The sequence below is a fragment of the Mixophyes fleayi genome, chromosome 6 (assembly GCF_038048845.1).
Source record: "Mixophyes fleayi isolate aMixFle1 chromosome 6, aMixFle1.hap1, whole genome shotgun sequence".
Taxonomy (NCBI): Eukaryota; Metazoa; Chordata; class Amphibia; order Anura; family Limnodynastidae; genus Mixophyes; species Mixophyes fleayi.
Window position 1 is genome coordinate 48313356 of NC_134407.1, and position 13316 is coordinate 48326671.

Sequence of the window (13316 nt, forward strand, 5' to 3'; positions counted from 1 at the left end):
TATTCACCTACGAAAAGAATTTCTTACTTATCTGTAATATATTTAAAATGTTTATGTCCTATGTTACTAACTTCACATTATTATTGTAATAACCATTAAAATGTCTGATTAACTTTAGCCAGCTACTGGCTGACCTGGCTTGTTTCAGTGGGGCAACTATCCACTGGCAGACAAGATGAACACAGTTTTGAGTTTGTTTGGTGAAGCTCACAAGACTAATAAGAATATGATAGACATAAGCATAATATATCACAGAAATGGTGCACTCATTTTTAACTCCAATTATCCAGGCTCAGCATGTTAAACCGCTCAATATGGATATTATATATTTCATTATAAAACCCAATATAAACCATTTGATCAAATATATATATATATATATATATATATATATATATATATATATATATAACTTTGTTCTAACTATTTTGAATTGATTTGTAAGTTACAATATTTCAAGACGTCTATGTTTATAGGAATTATCAGAATATTAGGTGAAAACTAAATTTAGACTACACAGAAAAAATATGTTCTCTGTAGCAGCCCCGGTTCCATCTGTCTAGTTCTTACCATTTTAGACACATTACACTAAGGTGTCAGCTTTGCACTTTGCATTTGATCTGAAACTCATGATGTCAGTATCTCCTATTTTTTTATCCGCATATACACTAAGGCCATGCAGTTTCTATGCTTTGAGAAGGACAGGTAAGTAAATACAGACCTACTCATTGCATCATAAAAGCGTGAAATTCTATGGAGTTTGCATGTAAAACATTTTTTCATGCACTAAGCAGGATGTCATTCGTTGAATTGAATAGGGTCCCTTTGCTTAAATTTTGTGTGTAACACACCTCTTTATTAAATAAGGTTCATACATTCTACTTCCTTCTAAGTACATGCATAGAAATCTTTGCCTGTATAAGCTTAGCTTAGACTTTTCCCAGTGGTGCAAATAAGTGAAGTTCAGGAGAGACATGACATGTGGGCAGGACAATTTAAGACCAGAATAATTAGCCTTAACGTGAACGAGCCTCATGTCAGAGTACAGATGATGCACATATATAAAAACAGCTTTGACTAACAAATAGGCAAGGTAAACTATGCATAAAATATATCTGTTTTAGGGATTGTCTATGAAAATGTAAATTCTAGATTTTTGACCCATCATAAAACTAGCACTGTAAAACTATCTAGCATAAATTATGTAAATTTCTTTAAAAACAATAAGATCATGTGACACAGAATAAATTTGTGAGCAAGGGATGTACTAGGAACATAGAAACATGTTCATAGGAACAGGATGTTAACATTGAACTAACTTATAAATTACTTTGGAAGGTCGCTATGTCAATGTTAATGTTATTAAATATAATCTCTGCATCAGGGGCTAGACATTGCTTTATGCCTTCCTGAATCCCACCACATATGTTTGAATAGAAACATTACATTTATAGAAGGGAAACTACATACATCAATCCTTTCAATCTATCCTTAATAACACTATTCAGTTTTATGTACATGAACACTAAACTCTGATAGCAAGTCTCCCTCCTAATCACTGTGAAATTTGAAGAGAGATAAGTTGAATTAGCCCATTCATTAGCACAGGTAGCTTGTTATCTGTAAAAGTAGGTTGTAATAATGAAATTAGTTTGCATTATTAATTGCACATAATGACCAGTATCAAACATAAACTGAATGACTTGTCCAGGGCCAGTTTTAGCTCTACTTGGGCTCTGCGCAGTAGCTGGGAATGGTGGTACCCATAATAGCAGAAACAACTATAGGACAAACAATTACTCAAATGTCACTGAGGGTGCTTCTATGCAGGTCAATACACAGGCAAATGCACTTTTTCTAACCCTGATCTCCCCTTGCAGCTCCCAACCCCTAATCTCTCCCTCTCCCGATCGCGTGTCATTTGATGCGGCTGCCTGTTCACTGATGCGGCCGCATTTTTTGCATCTACGGGGGGGACGGGGGGAGGCGGCCGGCCCGAACAGCCGTTAGACTGAGCGGCCCGGGAGCCTGCTGCCCCCCTGCCCCCCGGTCCAGCCCGCCCCTGCTGGTGCCTCGACTTCTTGCTCCTACTTAGTAAAAGCTTGTGCTGCCTGCGTACAGTTTCGTCAAAAGCCAGTGCTGCATCTGCAGCCCAGAAAGCTACTGATCGAGGCAGTCACTTTAGTTCCACGAGCTACTAGATACCATCGGCAGGTCAATGTATGATAATGACAATGGTAACGGCGGAAATAGAAGTACTGGCGAAGGCTTTTGTTCCATAAAAGTTCAATTCTGCCCTCACCACCTCCCTGTCCACCTCCTTATACAGAGATGCAAGAAAAGGTGAGTAATTATCCAGTAATTGCCTGATGTGTCACCGCTTGCCTCCAGCATCTGTGACAAGTAGTAGTGAGAGAACTGAGTTAGTGAGCGGGATGGCAGCTGCTAACAGGCTGGGTCACATTAAAGAGAACCAACCAAAATAGATGCTTGTGAGGTTTGTTTGTTTGTTTGTTTATTACATTTATACAATTATTAATTCTACCTACATCTGTGTGAGGGAAGAGGAGGAAGATGGGGCAAAACAGGTTGTCTCAGAAGACTCAGGACATCGAGCATTGATATTCAACACATAATTAGCAGATCATGGTACTATTTCACATTGACATACTGTATCTATTGTCATATGAAAGGAAAAGGGAAAAGAAAAAGAATTTGCTGCACAAGTTATGTTCAACATTTAGAAGGGGGACACTGACACAATAGAGAGAATATACTGCTCAGAATGAGAAATGTTCCTTTTAGAGTTCATAGTTCGTTTGAGCAGAGGGTGCTCCCCTAGAGGATAGAAACATTTCATAATTGGAAAAAAGGGCAAAATAGTCTCTTATATGGGGCAATCCTCTTATTCTTATTAATTAGACGTAATTTATTGTTAAAACATAAACCGTTATTATTACATAAAAATGAATACACAAACATTGTGATCGGCGAAATATTATTAAAACCAGTTAGAGGTAATGTGAAAAAACAAAGAAGGTAGAAAAGTAATTATTTAAAATGTTGTGTTCAAACATCAAAATGGATACCAATTATACAAGCAACAGCTTAAGCATAAAAGTGACAGCTCTGTCACGCTCCTTAAAACTGTAGCTTACTAATAATGGCAAGAATGTATCAGATTCCAGCTTAATTCAGAGACATGTAACAACACTTTGCTACAATTATATTACATTCCATATAGTTAATACTAGTGAACCACTTTCTCATTTAACAGCGTTCTAAGCAGCCAGAACCATAGTCCCTGGAATACAGTATATTATATCTGGTAATCCTATACAGATCCAACTATTAGTTTAATTACATCAGCACATTAGGCATACGTTAGGCATCTAATTATTCTTGAATGTCGATAAATACATAGTCAAGGAATTTTCATTTTGTTGTTTTCACACAACATTTTAAATAATTACTTTTCTACCTTCTTTGTTTTTTCACATTACCTCTATCTGGTTTTAATAATATTTTGTGCTTTATTTTTTTTGTAATATTAAAGATTTACTTTTATCAATAAATTATGTCTAATTAATAAGAATAAGGGGAGTGGCCCCCATATAAGAGACTCTTTTGCCATTTTTTATAATACTGTACATATTGAAGACTTTGAGCTGAATAATATACCTAAAGTAACTGTAGTTTCTTCAACACCTTGTCATTTTAGGGAAGACAAGCATATCTAACAGGCAGAGAGTGATGGACAGATTTGCAAGCTTGCCTGTTGATATGTGCTGTATAGATTGGAACACAAACACAGACACACAGCTCAACAGACTGCAGCCTCAGGTGTATTACCTGTAACAGATCCCATTGAGAAACTGTTCTAAAGATGTGTGAGTAGGCTTCACCTGTCAGTCACCTCTTCCCTTACCCGTTGGAGTTACCATCTATCCATTCTTGTCCCCTTGCACTTCTTCCTTGACACCTCCTCCCTTGTTGATCTCATCAGCTCATTTGGTCTCCAGTATCACCTGCATGCAGATGACAGCTAAATCCACCTTTCCTTCATTGACCTCTCCCCTTCTCTTATGTCTGTCTCATGCTATTTGTCAGTCTTCTCATCTTAGCTGTCCCATTGCTTTATAAATCTTAATATATCCAAGACTGAAATAATCGCTTCACCTCCCTCTCTGGCTCTTCCAATAACCCTACCCTCTTCTTTGTCCGTCCACTTCATTGCTTTGGGTCCCCCCGCCCCCTCCCCTCCCCCCCCCAAAAAAACACAAAAAAACAAAAACCGCGAGAGAGCGCTGCGCATGCACAGCATCTCCGTTTCGGCTGCACTGTACTATACAGCAGCCGCGGCGCTGTCAAAGAAGCATCCGCGGCGGTACTGTATACAATACAGCACCGCCGCAGAAGCTTCTTTGACAGCGCCGCGGCTGCTATATAGTACAGTGCCGCTATGTGGGGCACTTTGTTAGCGGAGGGGAGGGGTTTCTGGAGACCCAGAAACCCCCCCTGCGTGCGCCCCTGGTCATCCTCGACTCCTCTCTTTCCTTCAAGCTTCCTATTAAATCCCTCTCAAAATCCTGCTACCTCCATATACAAAATATATTAAATATCCATGTCTTTCTCACCATGGAAACCAAAACTCTTATTCATTTCCTTGTAATCTCTCACCATTATTACTGTAACCTCCTTCCCTCGTACCTCCCAAGCTCTCGCCTCCTCAATTCTGCTGCCCACCTTATTTTTCTCTCCTACGACCCTACCTCTACTGTTTCTTTCTGCCAGTCACTATATTGGCTCTCTGTGGCCTACAGAGTTAAATTTAAACTCCCCACCCTCACCTACAAAGCTCTCAACCAACCCCCCACTTTATATCTCTATCCTCATCTCTACCTAGACTCCTTTCTGCCCCCTCCACTCTGCCAATGACCACTGTCTCCCTAACACAAGCATGTTGGGAGTTGTAGTTCTCAATTGTAGTTCTGGCTGAGCCCATACTGCACACGCGTATTATGTCACATGGTACCTCCAATGTTAGTTAAGTGATACCACAGTTCCAGGGTAATAAACGTATGTTAATCAGATAGCCTTCCCAAAAAAACAAAAACTAGCAGATAACTAATAATATGATGATGATTATTATTATGGTTTGTTAACCAATGTAGCTGCTTTCATTCAAATTTTTTATAATCTTTAAATTTGTCACTGATCTAGCATAGAATCCTAAGATTTTCACATGGCAGATCATGTACCCATATACTATTGTGAAGAGGCATTTCCCAGAGCCCATGAAGACAGAGAAGAAAAGAAAAAGAAGCCTAGAAGACTTAACTGATCCATCAATGGTAAGTTTTTCGGTTCTTCCCTGCCAGGCGCTGGCGAAGGCAAATTAGCAATGATTCGCCACCAGCCAAACAGTGGCTGGCAAGGTGAGCCAATCAGGGCTCACCTGTGACCGTTCAAATTTTTGGCGCTGCAGCAAGCTAATCAGGATTCACAGTGTCTCTGCATAGCATTGGCGCAATGGCTGCTATATAAACCATTGCACCTAAGATCATTGGTAGTTCGACGGCGGAGCCAGGAGGAATGGATAACAGTGGAAGTTGACAGGGGGGATAAGAGCTGAAGGGTTGGCGACAGAGAATTGAGGACATCGGCAGTGTGGAAGGCAGCTGTAGGAGCACCGAGACCATCACTAGAGATGGCTGGAGCCAGGTAAGGCCCTTGTGGACTCACCTCATCCTTTGATTGGACCCTGTTAAGTAATGGTAGGTTCCCCGCCCAATTTTCTCTAAGGTCAAAGTTAAGCCACTTGGCCTATTAGTCCCCTGAGGAGTTCACCGGATTCAGAGGATTGGTGATAGGGTTCGAAGTTGGCAGTGCAGCACAATCCCTTTGTTGAGGTCCAGTGATGGGTGCCTATTTTTTTAGTTCCGACGGGTAGTCCGGTGGTTCTAATTTGGGTTGGTGTGTTCCGTGGAGTGTTGGTAGAACTTGTCCTAAATTTTAGCAGTGAATGCTGATGGTTCCAGGTGGGGACTCTACACTGTGCATTTTGCTGTTCCTGATTGGCCCTTGCTGGACTGGAGTGTCAATCGGTCCTAGAGGACAGTGAACATCTCATAGTCAGTGAAAAGGTAACTTTCACAGTAAAGTCCAGTGATTAGGACATGGTCTCCCGGGCTATAGGTGGGTTTAGTACTTGGTTTAGGAATTTTCCGTTTCAGGATCCAAGAGTCAGTCTCCCATTAAAGGAAGGTTTTCGAGAAGTTTGTTTCTGAGGGAATTTGTGCCATTCATTCTGCAGAGCATTTATGAGGTCAGGCACTGAATTTGAATGAGAAGTCTTGGCTCACAATCTCCATTCCAGTTCATCCCAAAGGGGTTTGATGGGGGTGAGTTCAGGGATCTGTGCGGGCCAGTCAAGTTCTTCAACTCCGAACTCATTAAACCATGTCTTTGTAGTCCTTACTTTGCGCACTGGGGCATAGTCATGTTGGAATACAAAAGGGCCTTCCCCAAACTGTTGCCACAAAGTTGGAAGCATAACATTGTCCAAAATTACTTAGTATGCTGAAGCATTAGATTGCCCTTCACTGGAGATAAGGGGCCTAGCCCAAACCCTGAAACACTACCCCATACCATAATGCAATCAGGCAGGTAACGTTCTACCAGCATCGTCAAACCCAGACTCACCCATCTGACTGCCAAACAGAGAAGTGTGATTCATCACTCCACAGAACACGTTTCTAATGCTCAACAGTCCAGTTTTGGTGTGTTTTACACCACTCCATAGGCATTGGCCTTCACTCTTAACTATTAAAAATCAGTAAGAAAGTAACACTTGCAAATAAAGTTTTTAAACAAAAAAAAAACAATATTACATTATATCACAAAAGCATTTCAATTTGTTTACATCAAATTTACAGACTGAATTTATATACAAATTTAACCTGTCTTTGTATATTAGGCTATAAAAGAAATATAAATTAGATAAAAATATAAAAAACATGATATACAGTAAGTGTAATATTTTGTATTTGTCTCACGTGCCATACAAATAAAATAATTACATTTAAAATTGAATAATTTTGGTCTTGAAAATGTTGCATATTTGGTACAAAGCATCACATTGAGCTACTGATCTTCATTTGTACTACAAAGGCGTATACAACCAAGTACAGTAATACTTTTGAAAGTACTGTAGAGATGAATAAATGTCATAAAACTTCTCTGCTGCACCTTGTTTGTCATCAATCTTTTCTGCATGGACCACGGATTCCTACATGACAATTATTTCTCTGTGTCTGTGAGATTACCATGACTTCCTTCCTCGTTATTTTAAATATTAAGATTGTTGGATGTCATTTCATCTATCACAGAAACAATTTAATAAATGTTCCTCATATATTTATAGTCATACTCAATCTAGTCATTTTAACCCATTCACTCCATTTAGGTTGATCAGAAACTCTTGTTTCAGGTGTATGAAACCCCAGATTCAGCTAAATTTAAATTCAAAATTTGTGAATCGAGGTAATGAACCTTTGGGGAATTTTTAGGTTCTATTAATTAATTAATTAATTAATTAATGGGTTATTCACCCCAAATCATTGATCTCTACTAATTTCCTGTCACCCATCTTCAATCAACAGGCAATAGAACACATTCGATGTAAGCATATGAGCATGCTTGAAAATTATTATATTTGGGAGTTTCTTTATAGTTCTTGTTTGTTAGATTTCTTTTGGCATTTTTTCCATAATTGGTTTTGATGTTTTTGCATTATTTTTTTTATAGAAATGTGTTTAAAAAATTATAATAAGAATGAGGAGGAGGCTGAATAATAGCTTTCAGCCCTCGGCCATCTGCTCCTCCAGCCCCTGTTTTCGGTGACCTCAGATATGCAGATCAGACAGCTGTAGCGCTAGCACCTTCTGCTGATGCCACCAAGAGCAGCACTACCTGTGGCTGTTGTGATTGTTTGACTTCACAATAGTGAATGGGCTTAGTGTGGCAAGCAATGGTGCATTACTACACCTAGCAGGTAGTTTTAAGGACAATGGTTGATATTTGAAACAATGTCTGAGACCAATTCTCACCACATTACAAGTATTGGTGACAGAAGTGGCTGTGTCAGTTACTGCACACCATGCGTATGCTATTGTGTCTGTTAGACACCGCTCTGGCACTACTAACCTTAAAGGGGGGTAGGTTTCCTCCTATTTTAACTACTTCACCAGAGGACTTCCTTCCTTCTGCAATTTTCACTGTTACAGCATAACTGGATGTTAGCAGTAGTGCTCAACTACAGGTAAATGCCTCTGTAGCTATCACCTAGAAACTATGTGGGTAGCCCAAAGACTTGCCCATGGGTGTCTCTGGCTTGGTTCTATTTCACACTTCCAAGAAGCTCTTGGATTTTTCTTTCAAATTAGACCAGTGGTTCCCAACCTTTTTCAACTTGTGTACCCCTTTGAACCCATTTCTATAAATTGTACCCCTTGTTTTTACAATAGCTGTTTTTAGATACTGACACTTTTGTTCAATGCCTATCTTAATGTATAACAGTGTAAAGGAGGAAATAATTTGGAAAAGAAAAATTACTACACTAAAAGTACAAACCATAGATTTAATTTTACAATATTCTATACTAGCCGATTGAAACATTGTTAGTGAGATCAGTCATCCTTCATGCCTCATCCCTCATGTCTCAGCCATCCCTCATGCCTCATGTATCAGCCATCCCTCATCCCTCCTTTCTCAACCATCCCTCATCCGTTCTTTCTCAGCAATCCCTCATGCCTCATGTATCAGCCATCCCTCATCCCTCCTGTCTCAACCATCTCTCATGCCTCCTGTCCCAGCCATCTCTCATCCATCCTGTCTCAGCCATCTCTCATCCCTCCTGTCTCAGCCATCCCTCATCCCTCCTGTCTCAGCCATCCCTCATCCCTCCTGTCTCAGCCATCCCTCATCCCTCCTGTCTCAGCCATCCTCATCCCTCCTGTCTCAGCCATCCCTCATGCCTCCTGTCTCAGCCATCCCTCATCCATCCTGTCTCAGCCATCCCTCATGCCTTTTGTCTCAGCCATCCCTCATCCCTCCTGTCTCAGCCATCCCTCATCCCTCCTGTCTCAGCCATCCCTCATGCCTCCTGTCTCAGCCATCCCTCATCCATCCTGTCTCAGCCATCCCTCATGCCTTTTGTCTCAGCCATCCCTCATCCCTCCTGTCTCAGCCATCCCTCATCCCTCCTGTCTCAGCCATCCCTCATCCCTCCTGTCTCAGCCATCCCTCATGCCTCCTGTCTCAGCCATCCCTCATCCATCCTGTCTCAGCCATCCCTCAACCCTCCTGTCTCAGCCATCCCTCATCCCTCCTGTCTCAGCCATCCCTCATCCCTCCTGTCTCAGCCATCCCTCATGCCTCCTGTCTCAGCCATCCCTCATGCCTTTTGTCTCAACAATCCTTCATGCCTTTTGTCTCAACAATCCCTCATCCCTCCTGTCTCAGCCATCCCTCATCCCTCCTGTCCCAGCCATCCCTCATCCATCCTGTTTCAACCATCCCTCATGCCTTTTGTCTCAGCCATCCCTCATGCCTTCTGTCTCAGCCATCTCTCATGCCTCTCCCCTCATTAGTTTCTGTTTAAATTACAAGCTGCGTGCTTTACTTACTTGCACAACCATGGCTCCTGCATCCTTCGTGCAGCTCATCTGGGCGACTGGACATCGGCAGCTCCTCCTCCATGGGTGGGACAGTCATGACCCAACATGATCTCACATGACTGAACGGCAACAACTTAACAGCGCTGTTCCAGAAAGCCGCAGCCGCGTTTCAGCTCTCTGTGTTTAGAAAAAGGTTAGACAAGGTCACCAGATGCTCACAGCCCTCATAAAGAAGTGGGCGGAGCCAGTCCAACGCCATTACTTATTATATATGTCATACCAATAGTGGGCGGGGCAGGTTCAACGCTATTATTATTTTTGCCATACCCCTGAATCGCCCTGCACATACTCCCGGGGGTACGCATACTACGGGTTGGGAACCAGTGAGTTAGACCATAGTTTTATGTGGGTGTCTGGGGATTAGGTCTGGGACACATTTCTTGCAAACGAACATTATAATGAGAAAAGTCAGTCAGGCTGACCTAGTTTGAAAAGTCCATTGAGCTGTGGGGTCTATGTGGATGGATTGACAAAAGATCCTTTACAGTTTAAATATTTGTTAATAATTAGATCCACATACTTGTGAGGGCCAAACTTATGAGAGGTAACAGTAAAAGGATTAGGGTAAAAAATAGAGTCGATAGAGGTGGAGTGAAATGGAGTGGAGCCCAGGTGCGGATCTGGATTTTTTTTAGGGGGGGGGGGCAATTTAGTCCCTGCTCTGCCTTTCACTACTATCAGTAGTGGGCTGCCTGCAGTCGCACACTATGGGCAAGTCCATGTCAGAAGAGACAGAAAGGCAGAGTTTGTGTTTAAAACACAATCAGAGTGGCCACCTCTCAGCCGTCACGGACCTGCACATAGTGTGTGCACCCGCAGGCAGCAAGCTCCTGCATGAGGAGGAAATTGTCTTAGGATGGGGACGGGTAGGCAATTGTGAAAATGAGATGGTCACATCTCTTCTGGTGGCACAATGTTTTTTTATAATGTTGAGAGGCAGGACATAATATATGCTACATATTATACATATGTAAGTGAGTTAAGCTTTATTGTGATCCCTTCAAATAAAGAAAGTATTCCACTGCCCAAAAAATGGTTTTGTCCCCCTGAATTAAACATTTGCCATCTATTGTTAATCAGTTATTTTCATTCCCTTAGTTAATTTGTAATTGATATGTATAAATGAAATCCCATTTGTGCTTGTGTTTGCCATGCACGCTGTGCAGTGGTGGTAGTCAGTTTCACGATACTGACTACCCCGACAGTGACTAGAATGAAGTGGAAAATACGAATACTCATACCCCGGCATTAAACAAAAATTGACTTATGATTACACAGATGCACTCATTTCACGACCGGATCTGTTGCCGACTGTTGTAAATGTGGTCAATTGAAAACACGACTCCTCTTAAAGCGCAGATGCACGGACTCCGCTGTCATTCGTCTAATGTAAGTATTATTTTGTAGGGGTTAGGGATTAGGGATTAGGGTTAGATTTAGGGTTAGGGATTAGGGGTTAGGGTTAGGGTCTTGGGGACCACCTCCGCTGCAAGTCTCAGGCAGTCCATTTTACTCCAGGGTTGGATAAAGTTTCCCCTAGGGGAATGATTTTTCAGCCCTCCCTCTCCATAAATATATCTGAGTGCCCTGGTTTGATTCAGAAGAGCTGCTTTATGGCACATAGCATATAAATAAAACAAGGTAAGGAAATCCCTGCTCTTGGCTACCAATGAATACTCTGGCAATGTATTGTATTGTATGCGCAGACTTTCAAGTCTTTTAGTATGGCTACAGACCACCTTCGTCTCTCTGCATCTTCATTTATTTATATAGTGGCAAGGTAAGAAAAGCCCTGCTCTTGGAAACTGATGAATGCTCTGGCAATGTATTCTGTGCCTAATCTTTGAATATTTGCAGCCCACCTTCATCGCTCAGCATCTTCATTTATTTATATAGCGACAGCAAATTAGGTACCTCTTTACAATTTGGTAATTTTGGTATTTTGTCTAAATATCTACTGATGCCTCTGTCCATCTAATGACATCTCATTGTTACTGCCTCTTCACTCTCCATGATGCATGCTGTGTAATGTTCCAAATGTAAGGATTGCTTCAGTTGGTGGCATGGCAGATGGCATTTTTTTTTTGCAGCCGCTGCAATGTTCTACATGCAATCACTGATTGTCGAATATGCCCAGAAAAAAACATCACACACAGACGCTCTTTTTTGAATATAGATTTCACTGAATGACCCTTTCAAAATGGATAAGTATTTAAAAACAGAAAAATAAAAAAGATTAGAATATATAGCATTTTGTGGGGGTGTGCAGCTGCGAGCTGACCCTCACAAACATCCTTTTTTAAATATAAATTTCACTGAATGACCCTTACAAAATGGAAGTATTGAAAAATAGAAAATATTAGAAAATAATAATATATAGGATTTTTTTTGGGGGGGGGGGGGGGTGCAGCTGCTGCTGAATCTCACACGCAAACATCCATTTTTTGTTTTTCAAAATTATTTCATTGTCACTGCCCCACACAAGATTACTTTCACTAGAAAAACTTTCAATTTTAAAGGAAAGAAATCTGTTTGTTTTTTGGATTCTGCTGCTAATAGTCAGACAGCAAAAGCACTGTTTTACTCCAAGAAATAAATATAAATGTAAGTTTTGAAAATATAAAATTTTTCAGATTTTAGACACTTTTAGGGTCTTACCTCTTAATATATGAAAAGCCCTGGATCTGGCAGAAACGGAAGTTTTTGCTGGATTTAGGGTTGTTCTAGTGAAGCTTCCCCAGGCGAAATATGGGGAAATCTATTTATCACGTACAGCCGCGCTACATGTACAGCCACTGTACTCCTTATCGCTATCACCTTCTCAAGATGGCGATAGCAGAACTGCACCAAGTGAAAAAAAGCTCTATTAGTTAAATATATTTTATATATTTTTTTAAATAAATAATCTTTTTAAATTTATTTATTTTTCTAACTTTATTATTTGTGTATTTTAACCTGGAACTTAAAGCTCAAGTCTGGGTTTCCAGTTCCAGTGTGAATGGCTTGCAAGCTGGCTCACCCATGCATCAAGGGACTATACAATGGACTGGCGATTGTTAAGACTCCTCTTACTGCTGCCAGCCAGAGGGGAACTCAACGTTACTGATGTGCACCGCTACCATTTCTTGTTAAATTGGACAAAAGAAGATTTTTTTTTTATCACTACAATAGAAAGCAGATCCCCTGATTCTGAAAAAAAAGTTATTTTTAATGTATTATCCTATTTGCATTTTAGTGTATCATGGTAGCACATACAGCTATCCTTGTATAAAAAGGCATTAAGTGACTAATTTCCGAAGCACACATGCTAAATTCTTATTGGTGGCGCTCTGTGTCTTGATGTCCGCCAAAGTGTATGTGTTTATGGAGCAACACAGTGTTTGCAGAGAAATAGAAATTTATATTGGACCATATGGGAAGGGGAGCAGAGTGAGGGTATTGTTTATAAAGTACGGCGTAGGTGCACCAATTGCATTTGCAGAGCAGTGAGAGAATGAGAATTAATTTAGCAAGATTATTGAAATGGAATATAGGGGAGTAAGAGGTATATTTTGTAGGGGCGCACATAGATTTCCT

General features: G+C 40.8%; 1 long non-coding RNA gene across 1 annotated transcript; it reads left to right on the forward strand.

The window, feature by feature from the left end:
- The first annotated feature begins 1938 nt into the window (after nucleotides 1-1938).
- LOC142161132 (uncharacterized) lies at nucleotides 1939-11123 on the forward strand. The gene is made up of 3 exons (XR_012693353.1): nucleotides 1939-2343; nucleotides 5224-5724; nucleotides 11019-11123. It is a non-coding gene; the product is annotated as an uncharacterized LOC142161132 (long non-coding RNA).
- Nucleotides 11124-13316: the final 2193 nt, after the last annotated feature.